Here is a 17,426-nt window from a genome sequence, read left to right on the forward strand (position 1 = left end):
CCTTTCCAGTGATTCATGCATTCCATATTTTGCAAAACAGATAAACCCTTTTCTTCTGCTTCCTTCTTTCAATCTTCTCTTGTCTTTATATCCCTCTCTCTGCTCTCTCCTCACTTTAACTCCCATGCTCTCTCTTTTTTCCTCACTCTCTCCAGTTTAGTATCCAGCATAGTGGATAGGTTACATGCAATAGCAATGCAAGGAACACTGGCAATCATATGACTGATAGCTGTCATAGATGTGAGACCCACTATGTTAAATGAGGGCTTGCAGTATTAAGGCAAATAAGCAAATATATTGAGAGTAATGGAGGTGAGTTTTTTTTTACTATCAGAGAAGATTTTATGAGCATGGAAAAGGCAGAAGACCAGAAAGAACTACTATACTGAATTAAAACTGGGGACACTGGTATGAATACATAGACAAAAGAGATAGTGACTTAAGTGTAGATATTGAACACATGTACATTTATGCATATTACATTATTCAGCATGATTATGCATAAAACTAGATATATTTCATGCCTACTTATATGATATGTACATCTGCTTATAACACAAATATCTATAAATTATACAGCATGCATATTATATCTATGTATTCACTTATATGTTACTTATTTAAAATACACATAAACTATTATATTGATAAAATTTGCATATCATAAATACACTACATATTGTATTGCATTATACATATTATATTTTCTTACACAATATGTTACTATTTCATGAATACATGTATACATTATTTTACCTATACAGCACCATGTGAATATATTTTTTACAATTGTACCCACTGAGAAGTCTTGTTATTAACAACTGGTATTTATTGGCTAAAATGTTGTTTGGAATATAATGACCTAAAAGATTTGCCTAATTAGAAAAGATTTTACTTGCAAAGCTAAGAGTAAGATGTCACTACATCACAATCTTGGGAAAATTCTAGGTACTCATCATCTTGGTTATATCTACAACTATGTTGTGACAAAATGCCAGGCAGAAACAACCTACAGGCATTAAAAAATACATATTTTGGTCTGTGGTCTCAGACCTGTTAGGCCACTATCCCTAGAGAGATATAATAGAGCAGGGCAATTCAGTTCATGGCAGCCAGGAAGCAGAGAGGGGTATACAGGCGGTGGACCAGGGAACATATAGCCTCTGTGATTCTATTTTTCCTTCAATAGCCACCCCACCTCATACCTTCACTCTCTCCCTCACATAATGGATCTCTCAAGGGGTTAGCTCATTCTCTAGGTCAGGGACCTGGTGAGTTAGTCCTCTTGAAAATATCTGCAATGACCCACCCAGAGGTTTGCATTCCTAGTCTCTGATATCAGGTCTAATACTCAATCAAAGTTACCCATTACACCTCCATTAACTTTCACTGGGCTATTGCATCACATTAGGATATTGGGGAGCCAAGAGCAGGAAATTTTATGAAGATGAATCCAAGCAGGAGTCAGGACTGGAGAGCCAGGATCTGCAGGTGGCAATGTGACAGCCCAATGGAGACGATGAGCATGGAAGACCTTGATGGGCCAAAGCTCCCTTGTGAGGAATTTATTACAATGAGAACACAGATGGTGGAAAGCTATGGCCAGCTCCTCACTGGACATTCATCCCCTCCCCAGAAAAGACTCCTGCTGGCTGTACAAGTGTGCAGTTATGCTGCAGACTAAATGGATCCATCTTGCACCATCACACTGAAGAGAAGGGCTGGAGAAGATATTTTATCAGATAAATAGCCTGAACAATTTCACAGCAGTGCAACAGATCTGAAGCTCTAGGGGTGGTGGCACACACTGAGCATGGAAAGCCAATACAGGAGGGTTGTGAGTTCAAGGCCTTTCTAATCTAAGTAACCAGTTCTCAAATAACATAAGGGCTGTGTCTGACTGCTTTAAGCAGACACGGAAAAGCAATGTGCTATGAGGAGCCCAGGAATTATCCCAAAAGTTTGTTACCATGCCAAGAGCTGAAAATGCTTATGGGGTATGTCTTCTGTATTTGGGCGTCACTGTCAAGTTCCGGTTTGGGGGAAAAGATGTAGGATATTATTTTCCCAGACTTTACTCACCATTGGGGGGAAAAGAATCTCGATGCATCCCCAGGAGATTTCCTTTCTTTGCAGAAGAACTGACTTCTACTGGTAAGACCCAAACCCAAGCCTTCTGATAAAAAGGAAAGCAGTATCTTTCTGGTGTTCTTCTAGGGAAGGAAAAAGAACCCTGCATAAAACACAAACCATCTATCAATCAGTAAAAGGAAAAGAGATGGTGAAATATAGGAAACAACTTTTAAAGTCTTATACTATTCTATTGTGGAATGGTATCAGCAAAGTTTCTGTTCTAAGAACTTTGGGAACTTATATTTCTCCAAAGGAGATGCTGATAAATCAGTTCTGAGTGCTATTACAATACTCCCTAGTTTGGCTAATACGCGAGCTACGGGAATTTGTGGTTCACTGTTCTGGGGCTCAGAAAGCAAAAGATCAAAGTGCTAACAGCATCAGTGTCCAGAGAGGGACAATTTCTCATGAGAGTGCCTTCCTGTTGAATCCTCCTGAGGCCGTAAGATGGACAGGCTTCCTAAAACCTTCATAAAGCACACAATGTCCATTCTTAGTGATCACAAACCAGGAAGTTCTCTCAAGAGATAAGGTGATTTGAAGCATGGATGTAAAACTGTAAACATCATCATTGCACTTAATAGCCTTGTAACAGTGAGAGGAAGAAAAATAAGCATGAACTATCCCTGTTTAATAACTTATTAGCTGAGTTTGTGGTTTTCTGGAGGGAGAGTAGGAGAAAACAGCAATATCCATTCAAGCAGATGAACTTGAGAAATCTTCACAGGAGGCTCAAGAAGAAAATGCCTTCCTTTACAGCTAACCAGGGGCTCTGTGTCAGTGCAGAGACTCATATTGCAGATAAATGTAGGCTCTTGAGAGCAGGGCATGTAGCAAGGGGCATCAAACTCTTCCTAACGTGGCTTCAACACCTAGTGAGACACAGTCACATGGGACAGAATCTCCAAGACTTTGTGACACATAAGAAATCCCCTGCTCTGTTGTCCTAAACAGCAAGTGTACCAATACTACTGCCCCTAACAAAGCAGTCAGTGAAACTGGCAGTCTAGAAGAAGATCCAGGGAACAATGGTTCCTTTAATAAGTAGTTTAGGAGAAGAGAAGAGATGGATAAGGTGACATGTTACTCAAGGGACCTGGAAAATTACCATACTGACTATATCCTTGCAACATTTGTTCATTTACTGAATAGATACTTATTAAGGCCCTACTATCTTCATGTCCTTTTGTCTTAGCAAGTGGGAAAGTAGGATAAAAGTGAAACCACAGAACATATAAATATAGAATATGAAATTATTCAGTAACCATACAAGTTTCTCAGTTATGTTTGTGCCACCTTGCCTAGGGTGCAAAACCCTCATTAGATTTGATTACTATAAGTAATGACAGATAAGCAAGAATTCATGTACCTTTTTTGAAGAAAGTGTTCTTTTTTGCTAATCTAGTTCATAGGTCAGACTTTTAGAAAAAAATGAGTTGTTTCTGTGTAAATTTTTGCATACAATTTTTCATTCAGTGTTATCTGTTTTTATAATCCTAGCAAGGTTTTGACAGCTACCTTATTTATTAAATTATTCCTTATTTATGTGTTTTTATTCAATATATTATTTATAAATATCAATCAATAAAACATTATATATTGTTAATATATTTATAAGTATATATCTTTTCTTTTTGCAAATACAGTTTTTATACTACAAACATATATATATATATATTATTTATATACTGTGTTGTGGTGTGTGTGTGTGTGTGTGTGTGTGTGTGTGTGTGTGTGTGTGTGTGTAAAAAACTTGGCTTGGGAGTCAGAAGCATGTTTTCTGCCTTTGAATCTTCTATGTGTTGCTCAGTGTGATCTTTGATAAAACCCTGATTGTTCTGGGCTTGTTGCCTTCATCCTTAAAGTAACTGCAAAGAATCCTTTACCTATAGAATGTTGTGGTACACACGAGAACTAGAGTATCTCAGATGGTTTTTCCCAAACCCTGACTAGTCTTTAGCTAAGCTATGCAGGGTAGGACTGACACTTATTCTCTCCAAGGCTTGTTTGTTATGTGCAGACATCTTACACATTTCTAAAGACTTAGCATGGTCTGCATTCTCATCTTTAACAGACAGTGCTTCATTTTAAGGTCCAGGGACCTGTTACACACACTACCCAAAACATTAATGTACTCAAAAGCAAAGATAGTAATCTGAAAATAAACCAAATGGCAACTTAATGCTTTTTATTCTCCCAGTAAACATGGTGTAGGAAGAGAACACATTTGTAAAGATTTGTAGGTGGTCTTTAGTCAAAAAGTAAAAGAGATAGCTAGAAACAAGAAACCAAACTCTGGCCATTTCAGACAAATCCTACCTCAAAATGTTACCTCTGTCATTGATTCTAAGACGTTTTGTGCCTCTTGATGGAAAGAGAAAAGCTGCCATAAGTGGTGACTTGTGCTTTCAGTATCCTGAAAAGCTTCCACTCTGTGATGTATTAAAATATTTAATCACAATCACATGCTTTGTCCCTATTTATACAAGTGCTTTATAATGCTGTACATTACAGCACAACCTGCCTGCTTCCTAATGTGACCCGAGGAGTCAGCCGGCATTTATTACAAATGCGAGGCAGTATGCTTCTGGCTGAGCAATTAATCACTGACACCAAGGAATTTCTTCTCTTCAGGTGGGGAACCCATCCAAAAAACGAAGAAAAATCATGGGGCTAATTAATTCTTATCTGCAAAGAGCAATTAGATAAATGACCTCAAAAAAAGACTTGTCACCCCTAGTGAGACACTCACTTTCTAAATAGAATGTGTCGCAGCCTCTTTTCTCTGGGCAAGTGATGCTGTGAAATGGAGATGACAGAAATGAAGCGGAGGGGAATGGTGGGGGTAGGTTAATTAGAATGAAGGGCAATAAGAGAAAGAGACAGAGACAGAGACAGAGATTTCCCATGATTCTCTACCCTGACCTTCTTTCTCTCTGAACACAGATCACAAACATTCAGGTTTAAGAATTCCATCATGGAATCTGTGGTACACTACCATTTGCATTATTTCCTAGAAATCAAAGCCATTAGTGAACTGTGTGCTCTCTTCCTGGTTTGCCATAGCAAAAAATGTTGAAGGTAGGGGAAATACTGCTTAAACCAAGCAAGTATGTCTTTTCTCTTTCTCTCTCTGTCTTTCTCTCCCCTCCCTCTCCTCTCTTTCACCCCCTCCTGTGTGTAAGTGTGTGTGTGTGCGTGTGTGTGTGTGTGTGTGTGTGTGTGTGTGTGTGTGTGTGTGTAGGTACACTTATCCATGTTCCTTGCAGAAGCCAGACATCAACATCAGTGTCTTCCTCTGTATCTCTTTACCTCATTTGTTGAGAACATCTCTCACTAAGCCTGATCTTCCTGCTGTATCTGAACTTACCAACAATCCTGCTGTCTTTGAACCTTAGAGCTTGGATTACTGGCATAAAATGCCAGTGCTGTCTTTTTACATGGGTGCTGGGGATCAGTACCCAGGTCTTCATGATGCTGTAGTGATTGTTTCACACCCTGGACCATCTCCTCTAAAGGTGATTTTGTGGATTTGGTTCCTTCATCATGCCCACATTTGACAACAGAGTCAGACAGTAGAACAGTTTGACATTAAATGTGGACAAGCAGGGTTCAAATATTTTGATATTCCAGGTGGAAATTCCATGTGGTTTTAAAGTTAAAGGTGATCTTGGTGTTTGATAGTGTCTTGCTTTGTTTTTATGCTTTTCAAGAAGTTTCATTGCCTTGACTCAAACTCAAAATCTTCCTTTCTGAACCATCTGAGAGTTGAGATTATGAGTATGTGTCTCTGTGTAGATCAGGGTTCACTATGGTAACAAAATTGATAGACAACATACACAGCGAATGGGATTCTACTAGGTTGGCTTAAAGAATATGCACTTCATAGTTCAATGAGATCTGTTTGTATTCTGGAGAAATTCATCTCTGGGAAAGACAATTTCTCTCACTTCCAGCATTTCTTAGTAGCCAGTGCTTCTTTGTATAGGGATGGGACCCATGCTATCTTCTGCTCCCACATTAGCTTGTGTACTGGCATCATCCGCAATCAGACCTTTTTGTGACTTATGATTTTTGTTTGCTTGTTTGTTTTCTTGGTCAAATTAAGGCAATCTGTATCAGACATAACTTGCTTTTGATGACAATAATGGGTAACTTCTGACAATTTGATGACATATAGAAGGAGACATGAAAAATGAGACACCCCCTGTTTGGGGTGGGAGACATTTTCTTCACTAGGTTAGTTGAAGTCAGATGATCTATCCACTGTATGCAGCACCATCCCCTAGGCTGAAATCCTGGAGTGTATAAAGAGGAGAGAGACAGCTGAGGCTGAGCATCTCCTTCTAGTCCTGACTGCTAAAGCAACGTGACCAGCCGCCCCAGGCTCCTGATGCTGAGATCATGATAGACTGTAACCTCTGGTGATAACCCAAACAAACCCCTCCTCCTCTAAGATGCTTTTGCCAGGGTACTTATCACAGCAACAGGAAAAGCAACGAAGACAATGATGATCTTGACAATTTGATGGTTATTTATGTTAAAATTTGAATTATTCCAGCTTGGGTGACTAGTCTGGCTTTTGTTGGTTCTAGGTGCCACTGACAAACTGTAGCTATGTGGATCTTTTCAGATCTTCCATTCAGGAGAACACTGAGTGATCCATAATCCACGTGCAGTATTTATAGGAACAAAGGAGAACAAGAGAAAGAAAACACTGAGGACCACGGGGAGATGTAGAAGAACTCAGGGCTGCAGGGTGAAGGAGGTGCATTCCAGGCTTATTTGGAGAGCTTTCCACATACTACTTCACATTTTCTCTCCTTATGTAGCTCACAGGTTACTTTTATGTTTTTATTCATAAATTCAAAAATTGTGTTTAATATATAACAATATTATGCCATAATCATGAGGAAAATACAACATGCTGCTGAATATAGAATAAAACAACTTAGAATATGAAAACCATTTATGAGAGTTTTAGTTCCTCCATTTTTTGGCTGTTTATTCCACAGTGAGTTAGAGGAACCTCTGATGGGAGATATCATTCTGTAAATATGTTTTTCATACTGGTTAATGAATAAAGCACTTTTGGCCAATAGGAAAGGAAGATAGGAGGGACTAAGAGACAAGGAGGAAAGAGGAAGTAGTAAGGAGGGTCAACATGGAGAGTCTAAGAAAGCAGAACCGTCAGCCGCCTCTCACGGGTAAGACCACGTGAAAATACATAGATCAGCAGAAATGGGTTAATAATTAAGACAGAGTTAGCCGATAAGAAACTAGTAACTGGCCAACAGATTATATCAAATACAGAGTCTCGGTGTGTTAATTGGGGCTGGCGCGGCGGTGAGACAAGACCAGGCGGCGGGCAGAGAAACCATACTCCTTAAAAACCTCACATGATTCAAAATCAACGAAAGTATAGACAGAGACAGAAGGTCACAGAGAGAAATTGTTTAGACAGAGCAGGAATCCTCAGACATCTAAGGAGTTCAAGCTTTACATGTGCTGAGTGAGAAAAAGGCCAGAGGTGGACACATTCTGCTCAACCTCCTATGTATCTGGTTGTCTACACAGTGCCTGCCTCACTGAAGTGAAGGACACTCATGGCAAAATGTTGCATGCAAGTGGAAATAATACTGAAGATAAAGTTACTGAAACAACTTAACTAGCCCCAAAGAGCAAGCTTGCTTGCTTTAAAAAGAAAAGAAAAATATGTTTATTTTTATTATGAGCTAGGAAAACATCTAGGGGAAACTGATTTATCTTTGTCTGTCTGTGTGTGTGTGTGTGTGTGTGTATGTGCATATTGTGTATTTTGTATGTATGTGGGTACATTTGTGTATGTATGTGTGTGCATGTGTGGGTACACGTGTGTATTTGTGTGTATATTCATGTCATAATTCAGGTAAGATGATGCAGAGACAAAACAGATTTTTAAAAATGAACAACATGTACACTAGAATGTTTTAAGATTTATTTCATATCAAATAAAACTTAAACAGCTGATTTCAAGTTATTTCTCAGTACCACCCAAAGCTCTATTTATTAAGAAAAGAGGGACACATCCCAAATGTACAATTTATACATTTACTCAAAGAGCTAAAACTAAGCAGGCTTCTGGCAGTGAGAAAAGTAAGTCTTTATCCAGCTTACACTAACACAGTAATGCATAGTAAGAGGTGGCAATGGATGCAATTCATTTCCATTAAGGTAAGCTGCTAACATTGGGCTGTGCCTCCACAGGACTCCCATCAGATACTTAGAAAGCCAAGGCTGCTTTTCAGTGGGTGGGAAGTGTACCTGCAAATGAGCCTCTTATTAAACTGCAGCTCTGCTCCATAAAACTCCACTGGAAAATAGCCCATGTTGACAGCAAAACATAGGACGTAGTTAGTGTTAACCCAGAGTCCCTTCATTCCCATTAGAGGCATGTTTTCCTTCTGTGGAATTACTTCAAGTCTAGTCTATGCACTCTCTTCTTTGGAAAAGAAAAATTCAAGGTGTCTTTCTGAATGCCCCATGCATGACCTTGGATATTTAGACTTCAAAATCCAGAAAAGGTAGTTTATGAACTTCTGGGGTGAAACATCTTAAGAGAAGTCACCAAGTGCCAATGGTAGTGATGGAGTGGACTGCTGCCAGTTTCTGCCATCAGTGTGTGTGGTGTTAACTCTGTCTACTTGATTGTCTTAAGGAACAGCTAGGGCATCAGTGAGGTGGGGTTCTTTGGGTGTGTCTATGAGAGTTTCAACAGACAGGACCACTGATGGAAGAAGGACCATACTAACCATCCCTGGCATATTCTAGTGTCTCCAAAGGAATGAAATATTTAAAAAAGACATCCTTCTCTCACTGCTTCCTGTTCTACTGGAGATGACCAATATATGCTCAGCATGCTTTCTTCACTGTGCAGAAAAATCATTTTCTCTTAAGATCATAACAATGAGAAAATTAACAATGACAGTGTCCTGGTCCATTTTGATTGTGTAATGAAATATTTTAGGCTAGGTGCTTTAAAACAAAGAAAGACTATGTGGCACACAGTTAAGAAGGTTTGGGAAACAAGACTAGCAGAGTTTGGCTGTGAAGAGGCACTCGTGGTACAGGATAACATGACAGGAGTTTGTGTGAGTAGATCATATAGCTAGACATGAAGCCTAATCATACCACCAAGCCTCCCTGCTCTAAGAGCTTGCTAAACTCAGAAAGAACTGGAAATGAAATTCAAATTTGTCTACATTGGCTTAGGAGATACTACCATAATCCTCTTACCACACTTTTCTCATTATAATGTTATATATCTTCCTGGAAAGAAAGATAGGTTGTTCAATATATTTGGAGACTGTAGAACAAAAAGAAGTTGACCATGTTCATCTAGGAAGAAACTCAGCCATTCATTTAATAAAAGATGAAACAGGTGAAATTACCTTATAATTATGAAAACATCTTGTTACATGAACAATAATACAGCACTTATTGGTAAAGCACTAAAATATTTCTTATATAAAGTAAAATTCAGATGTCTACTGCCACTCTTTCCAATCATAATCAAAACATAGTCTTAGCACCTGTGATGCTAAAAAGATCAAAATCAAAAGTACAGGTGGCTCAGCAGAAAAGGTTTTCATTGTCAGCATATAAAGATATACAAAGCATACAGAGAGTTGGTGAAAATCACAAATCATTTAATATCCATGATCACTAAGTCAACACACACACTTCAGTTGTATTTGAATCATTTTTCTACTGTGGCAAAACTAACCAAAAATCAATAAAAGATAGAAATAACTATGGAAGCGTTGCACACATGTTTATTAATGAATTTATAAAATGTTATCAAATGGCATTAATTAAAGACAATACAAGTTAAAAAAGAGAGATCATGTTAGGAAAATCATTATGGAGATATCAACGTTATCCATATTCACCAAAAACTTAAAGTAGCCTAACTTAAACTTCCAATCACAAAATAGAATCAAATTAATTCAAATGAGTCAATAAATCAAAATGAATCAATGGTCTTTATAGAAAATCAAAAAGTTACATACTTACTACCTAGAGAATCCAAGGAATGGGGTAAGCAAGGGAAGGGTGCCCCCAGAAAACATCATCAAATGTTGCTTTGCCTTTCTCTTTTGATTGATGCATAGTACTATCATCAAACTCTCCATTTCAAGGTGTTGTTTGGTGCAGCGACAGTGTTGCACCCTGCTCACTGCTGTGTAATTATACCAGGTCACAGGGGACCTCTCTCCCATTAGCAATTTCCACTTATCCCTCTTTGTCCCTGGCTTCTTGCAAGACATACATCTGCTGTATATATTTGTGGATTGGCTAAGTGGGAGCATTTCAAGCCAAACAGGGGCACAAAGTATAACCTTTTGTGCATTGTTCCTCTTTTTGAACAGGGTGTTCTCAAGTATCATGTGAATTGATGCCTCTGTTTGTATGGCATTCTTCATGTCCTAATAAAATTCTATTTTGTGGCTGTATCACTTGCTCTTAATTCTGTAATCAACAGGTTTAGTTGTTTCTGCTATCTTGATATTATAAATAATGCTACTTTTTACATTCTTGTGCAGCAGTCCTTTGTGGATTTCTCATCACCTGATGCAACAAACTACAGGTGGAAATTTTTTTTTTAAACTTCACATGAACTAGACATGTGCAGACATTTCCATCCCACCACAATTCTTCTTCTCATAAGAGATTTGAACTGCTGTGCTGCCCAGGATAGCCCTGAACTCCTAGATCTTAATTATTCTCTTGGTCTCAGCCTCCTGACTGAGTTATAGGGATGCATTAGACATGGTTTGACTCATCCTTACACCTTAAATAATAAATGATACCAATTAACTACCTACAATTTATTCTCTATTAGGTAATAGAAGCAAGGTATATGTTATTCCAAACATACATCAGGAAGTGCATTGGTTTTAATCAAATATTTTATTTTTATTAAGTAATTTGGGTGCCTGTAGATTTTGTGATCCATGTTGTGGTATCTTAGAATCCATGGCTCATGGACAAAAAAGAGCAATTGCACATGTTATGTTAATACAATTGGGCATATACCCTAAAATGAATTGGATGAACTACATGCTAATGCTATGTGGAACTCATTGAGGAATATCCAAACTGATCCCCACAACGACTGCCATTTGTATTCACAATGAAAAAGGCTTCTAGTTTCTCATGTCATTGCTAGCATTTGTTGCTGCTACCAGGCATGAAGTGGAAAGTGATCTTACTTTCAGTTGCTTCTCTATGATCTCAGTGTTCTTCTATGATCAGCAGGATGCAATTCATATACTTTATTAATATTCTATAGGTATGCTCCTTATTCTGTATATTATTTTTGAAGATTTTTAAAAATTTGTTTTCTCATTTTCTTAGTAGTATTTTAGTCAAAAAGAGTAATAATGAAGCCTAATGTATATTTCCCTTCTGATTGCTTGTCCCATGGAAATAAGAAGAAACTTTTGAGTAAGCCCATGTCATGAATATATACTCTTGTATTTTCTTTCAGAATTTTTCAGTTTCGTGTCTTACATTAAAGTATTTATTGTACTTTTACTAAATTTTTTATTTGGAGTGTGAGGTGGGAGGCAGGTTTCATTTGTTTTTAGTTATTCATAGCCATTTCTGCACACATAGTCTGCTAAAGGACTACTGACCTATTATTTTATTTTCAAATAATCATATGTGACTGAACTTGTTAAGGCCCATTTGAATGAGTAAATTGATAATCTATAAATGAGAACAATTAACCATGGAACTGGTGGTATATGCCTTTAATCCCAGCACTCGGGAGGCAGAGGCAGGCAGATCTCTGTGAGTTTGAGGCCAGTCTGGTCTACAGAGAGAGTTTCAGGACAGGCTCCAAAACAATACAGAGAAACCCTGTCTCGAAAAACCAAATGAATGAATGAATGAACAAGTATGAAGAAAACTTTTAGAGGTGTGTTCATGTGTGTTTGTATATGTGTGTTTTATGTGTATGTGTATATATGTACATGTATGTGTACATTTGTTTATGTGTATCTGTGAATATATATACATATGTATGTGTATGTCTGCTTGGTGTACATGTGTGTGCATTTGTGCTTGAGTAACAAATATGTACTAGCAATCCATACATATATAAGCAGACTTTTCCAAAATTAATGCAAGGAAATTGACTAAATTGAATAAAATAGATTGCTACCTCATAAAATAGAAGTCAGTCAGGGATTTTTCTGTCAGTGAAGGACAAAATTGCATAAAATATAAAGAAGAGGGAAATTTTACATTTATAAGATATAATGACATTACTTAAACTTTATCTTAGAACTAAACATGTTAAGAAGATGATCAGTTTGATCTAATTAAAATATAAATCATAGATTCATGAAAAGATATCAAAATAAAGAAAATATCAAGGGATAAATCACATAAACACACAAATGCATACACACAATGAGTTAACAAGTCAAATATCAACGTCCCAACAGATAAATTCAGTTTCCCAAACCAGGTGATGTGAATGGGTAACAAAGACACAGAACTAAGTTCAACCTCAAAGGTAAGTTAGACAATGTAAATTATAATGATAACAAGGTCCTTTTTATGCCAAATTAGCAAAAAGTAAATATATATAAAATAGAAACAGATAGTAGCAAGAACATATATAAGTAAGCATAAAATAAATTCCTAACTGCACAGTGAAGGGTCCTCTTTGGGGGATAATTTGGCATCCTGGAAAAAAGTAACACAAGCATATTCCAAGTTTTACCATTGCTTTTCTAGCACATATTAAGAGCAATAGAATCTAACACATGCCGGTATCACACAAAGAACAATCAGTAATCATATCATCTAGTAAACGGTTCAACAGTGAGAATACCATTGCATGGGTTTACATGGTGAGAAATATAATATGACCTAATATTATGATCATAAAGAAAACCAAGTACCAATTGCATCTATGACTTCTACACTGTGGCGTTCAAAATCACCTAAGGAAACAATGAGTTATTAAAGGAACAAGTACATATCTCTAAACAAAATTGCAAAAACTAACAATAATGAACAATTCTGAACAGTAATTGCTTGTGGTGAAATCAAGAAATTGTCAAGGTACCCTTCATGATTGGAAACATTTATGTTTTTCACTAAGTTGTATATTATATTATTTTTTAAATCTACACCACTTTTTTTTTCAAAATTTAACAAACATAATTACTGAGAGAATTTGGGAATAAGTACTTGTCCTGATTCTTACTGTTAAATATGTAGTGATTTAAATTCATCAGATTATATCAAAATTGATCCTACGTAACCAGGTCATGCTATAATTGTTATCATACCACATGATTAATATCCTATATAATACAAAAGCAATTGGGAATCTCCTAAACCTTGAGTTTTAGATAATTTCAAAATAAAAACACAAATTGCAAAAAATAATGCAATGAGCATGCTGACACATAATTAATATGTGTTAATATTCTCTTTGTAATATTATGTTGACTTTTCAAATTCTTTTGTTATGATATATTACAATCTCCCTCTCCCTCCCTCCCTCCCTTTCTCTGTCTACCTGTTCTCTCTCTCTCTCTCTCGCTCTCTCTCTCTCTTTCTGTGTGTGTGTGTGTGTGTGTGTGTGTGTGTGTGTGTGGGTGTGTGTGTATTTTGCACAGGGTTTCACTATATTGATCAGACTAGCTGGAAACTCATCATTATCCTGCCTCAGCCTCCGGAATGTTAGCATTTCATGGCCAGCCTATTTCATTCTTTTGGTGTGACCTGTGGCATCTTCATCAAGCTGGGCTTTGTGTGCTTTTGGCTGAAACCAGTACTCCCCTGCTTTCTGTCATAGCATGCTTCTCTATGTTCACTTGGGTCCCTAGAAACCAGCTTAGTAGATATTGATCACAAACTTCTCACTGACAGTAAACTTATCATTTCAATGCCATTGCTAGTGCTTGATAATTTGTTGTTATCTTTTAAAATTGCTTTCTGATTTAGTGGCTACATATCAGCCTTCAGTATGTCTAACATAGTTCTTCTGGGGGAATGAAACTCAAGTGAACAACATGTCTGTTGGTTTTAACTAATTTGTTATAAATAGACTAAAAATCCTAAGACAGTGAAGTACATCATCCTCTTCTTCAGCTTCACATTGAGTTCAATGTGTGTAGCTGCCCAATTAATATTTGACAAATACCTGCACATGTAGCTGCAGACACACAGAAACTGAATAGATGCATCGTGGAATGGGGATAGGCAGAGACTTGTGAGTTATCAAGCCCACCCACTCAGATCGGCTTCTGCTTTTCAAGGTTATCATCCTTGTCTGGGAGCTCTTCACATATGCTGTTGACTTTCAGGGACCAATCTTCCCCCTGGCTCCATTTTGAGTCCCCGCCCCTCTCAGAATAGTGGGGTTTTGAGAGACTTCTGCTTCAGTGGCTGAAATGATTGGAGCTGACTCAAACACTTCAGGCAGGCCTCCCAGCCCCATGCTCAGCCTGACTTATGTAAACATTGTCCCCATGACAGCATTCTCCTACCCCATCTGCAGCTGCAAGGGAATCCATTATTTTTCTCATCCCAGGGGAAAGGAAAGGTCTTGGGCATCATTACTCCTAGGCAAATGTAACTGACTCCAGCACATACCCTAATTTGCTTGCCATAATTATAGGGCACTCACCCGCTTTGTTATTTCCAACTCCCCTTTTTTCTCTTTCTCTCTCTTTCTCTCTCTCTGTCTTTCTCTCTCTCTTTGCTCTTATCAATAATAAATGGAGCCCGTGAATCACTCCACTGTAATATTTGGATATTATAAAATGCTCATAATAACAAGGTAGCCTGAGCAGCACCCTGCCCTGGCTTTATCAGCTGGTCCAATGCTGTATTAGGCAGCCAGTGAGCAGTTCAAGCAAATTGGTTATGTTAATGTCCTGTAGTACTTGGAAAAGATGAGGAGTTGGCGATTAATTTTTTTCAAGCTGTAGGCCGACAGGCAAATTTATATCTCTCCCTCTCCATGGGATCAAGCTTAGAGGAGGTTATAGAGGAGAGTGAGCTTCAAGTAGCTTTCCAGGATCTAAATGAATGATGCTAAATAAAGCCTGGAGAAAAGGGGGATGAGGGGAAAGTGTGCTCCCCATAATGGGCCAGCAGTGCTCCTCCCCATTCATTCCACTGACAGGGTTTTTTCAACTTAAACCTGTTTTATTAATTATGTTTGACATCTCCTTAATTAGTTTCGTTTACATCCCATCAGCCTCTACCAGATGACTGCCCCATACATCATCTCACTAAAGAATCATGATGCCCACAGAATTCCAACAACAGCATATTTTGTGCAACTTACAGAAAATTAGGGAACATGACTTTCCATTTTACAAGGTTTTGTTAAAAGAGTATGGAGTAGATCATCTGGACGTTTGCTTTCTGAATTTCTAAGACCATAGGGGTATATTATAAAGCTAAAACTACCTCTAATACACAAGCATATTTGTGCATTTCTGTGTGTATGTTGGGGTGTGTGTGTGGTGTATATGTGGTGTGTGTGTGTGTGTGTGTGTGTGTGTGTGTGTGTGTGTGTGTGTGTGTGTTCATATGCACAAGTTTGTCATCCAAACACAGGTTTTAGTAAATACTGAAAATTACTGAAACAAGCTGGGGAGTTTCCTGCATGGTTAAAATACTTGATGTGCAATTGTGAGACTAGAGCCAGGATCCCAGAACACAGGTAAATAATGGTTGCATAAGCTAGACCACCCATAATTCCAGTGCCCACTATTGGGGACAAGGAACCTCTAGAGCAAGCTCATGAGCTGGGTGACCTGTACCCTCAAGCTCCAGCCTCAAATGAGAGGCCATTCCTCACTAAACATCATAGAGAGAGATCTAGGAAGTCTTCAGGTCTCTGTACTTGGTCAACCACGCACTCAGGCATTTAAACATATCACCACATACACATGAAAAAAATCTCAGTAAACAACAGTGTGAAAGATATTAGCCTAAATAAATGAAATATGGATTGATTTTCAGGGACCCTTCTACCTCATATACTCTCTTCTCTGGATTCCAGTTTGGAAGCTTATTCCTTACCTTAGATCCCAGACCACACTTGGGTTCAGATATAAAGTTAGGCAAAATTAATAAATGAATAGATGGAGACTATATCTCTTCTACTCCAGGTCATTTTGTGACGGGTCATCCAGCTGCTGTCCTTTGCCATATAAGAAAGCAGAGTGACATAATACATATGACCAGCATACATAATATGTATAGTGAGCATCAGTTATATGTGTTCCTATAGACTATTACTTTTGTTGACACAATAGTTATGTCCTTGGTTGTGCTAGATTGAGTAGCCTTGAAGTATTCTTGATGCCTGTAATTGAGAGCCTATGTTTTATGGGTCCAACTTTAAACCGAGACAGTTTGTAAAAAGGTTTTAACTCCTGTTCCCACCTAAAGTATGGTTCCAATACAATGCTCCATGCAGAGAAACAGCGTCTTCCTGATGCCCATTATTTTGGTTCAGGTCCCTGGGTTGAACACATATGTATCTAATCTGAAGTCATAACTGCTTTACTTGGATCCTAACCACATAGAATCATTCAACCTTCCCTTTTGTGCATTATCCTTTCTCATTTGCCTTTTTTTCTACCCAGGCTAGTAATGATATTTGCAAACAATTTATATTCCAAATCCAGATGAGACAAATATTGTTTGCCAAATAAGCAAGGTTTTAAGACCTTGTTATTAACATTGTCAGTGACAACAGAAAACCATGGCGAATGAAATGTTTCTGATTTTTATTACTAAGCATACACTTTCATTCCCCCAAAGTTCTCATTATTTTTATTGAAATTACAATGTAGAGTTATGACATCAATTGGTTTTGTAATGTTTTATTGAACAGTGACCTATCAAGACAGAGGCAAGAGGCTGCTCTTCAGGGCCCCATGGTTTCAGGCTGGGCTTCTGAGCTAGGAGTTGGTGCTGCTTCTATGTAATGAGCACAGCGTGCAACTCAATTAATTGGTAACTTCTACTTAAGTTAATCCATAATACACTAATGAGCACCAATGAACCAGTGTTACCACATAATTCATTACTGTATATATAAAGTTAGATGTATAATCTTCTACTTCTCTGACCACCAAACGTTTTCCTCTTCAGTCATTGCTCATATTTTCTTTCTTAGAATAAAACGAACGTTTCTCTTTTGTAAACCATCTCTGGAAGAACTTTATCATCCATTCCTGTATCCTTTTAAAGCATTATCC

Source organism: Phodopus roborovskii, unplaced genomic scaffold, assembly GCF_943737965.1.
Source record: "Phodopus roborovskii unplaced genomic scaffold, PHOROB, whole genome shotgun sequence".
Taxonomy (NCBI): domain Eukaryota; kingdom Metazoa; phylum Chordata; class Mammalia; order Rodentia; family Cricetidae; genus Phodopus; species Phodopus roborovskii.